The sequence below is a fragment of the Meles meles genome, chromosome 19, assembly GCF_922984935.1.
Source record: "Meles meles chromosome 19, mMelMel3.1 paternal haplotype, whole genome shotgun sequence".
In the NCBI taxonomy this organism is placed as follows: Eukaryota; Metazoa; Chordata; class Mammalia; order Carnivora; family Mustelidae; genus Meles; species Meles meles.
Genome location: NC_060084.1, coordinates 19581128 through 19582564, shown reverse-complemented (window position 1 = coordinate 19582564; position 1437 = coordinate 19581128).

Sequence of the window (1437 nt, the reverse complement as noted above, 5' to 3'; positions counted from 1 at the left end):
TAACCCTAACCCTCCTCCCTTACACTTTCTCTTCCTCAGCTTCCTCTTTTGTTAAAAGACAAACTGGTCAGCCACTACAATTCTCAGTGCTCCTTCCAGCAGTGACTTGAGGAGGTCCCTTCTCCCTTGAGGCCACAGTGGGGTCCCCATCTGCCCACACAAACTCCGGAGACTTGAATGGGAGGAAAGGCTAAGATGGGTAAGAAGGATCATGCATTTTCTAAAACTGGTCTGCTGACTTGTAGATTCTGCGGGAGATTTACAGGGGTTGAAAGGGGAGAGGGTTCTTTGTTCATAAGTTTGCAGGCTTTCTCAGAGCCTTTAATAAGCAAATAAACACTAAGCAAAATGACTGTGAACCATCAATTATTAGACACAAATTCCACCCTATCCTAGTCTCGTCTGAGCATGGAGCCTTTTCTTTCTTCTAGGAGACACTCTCCCCTGACCAAGGGTCGGGTAGAAAGCACTTTCAGAAACCCCAGTCAGTTGAGAACCACTACCAGATTTGAGCCAAATTCTGGCTCATCATTAACTTGTGTGAATTTGGATGGACATGAGGATTAATATACTTGGATGAAAATGGAAATGTGAACCGTATCTAAGAGGTGACATATTTTTCTTTCCTACATTTCTCTATTTTCCAAATTTTCCATAGTAAGCATTTTAGTAACTACTTCTTAAATGTATGACTAATCTGATTAGGGTGTAAAGGGAAAATTCAAGACCTTCTCCCAAACCCCTAGTCCCATAACTCAAAAAAAAAAAAAAAAATGACACTTGTTTTGCATGACCTTTTAGAACCTCCATGCGAACATTTTGAAACAGAAAAGAAAACACTGTGCTTTACTTTCAAACCAGAGTGTCTGTGACCTCCAGCTCTGGTGGTCGCTATAAAAACCATGAAGGTGGCTCTGCGTGTGAATGAGCCAACACCGGGTTTGGCACAGGCTGGGCACCATAAATATAAGCTGAAAGCCAACTCCGACTTTCGGATTGGAACACTCGCTCTGGGGACCCTGTGCCAGTTGTCGTCAGACTTGATGACTTCCAGAAGCGGCTGCCCTGTGCACATGCAGGAAGAAATTCAGACCTTCCTAGCTCCAGCCCCTGGAGCCTCTGAAAGCAAACAGCCACAGGAGAGACGTGTGCGCCACCTCTCTGAGGGACCCCTGGGCTTGAAAGCTGTGCCTTTGCCTGCCAGGGGCCAAAGCGCTTTCCTGACGGGGGCGCCAAGAGAAATCAGCCCGGAAGGACCCGTGGGTCAGAACAGAGGGAGGAGGAGCAGGGCTGGAAGGAGCCCGACCTCACCACAGGCAAGGAGCTCCCCCACTTCTCCAGAGGGTTCTCTCCAAGTCCTTCCCTGGCCAAGCTTGGAAAAACTCCTCATGGATCTTTATCACGGTCAAATTACTCATTTTCAAAAAACACTGCTGC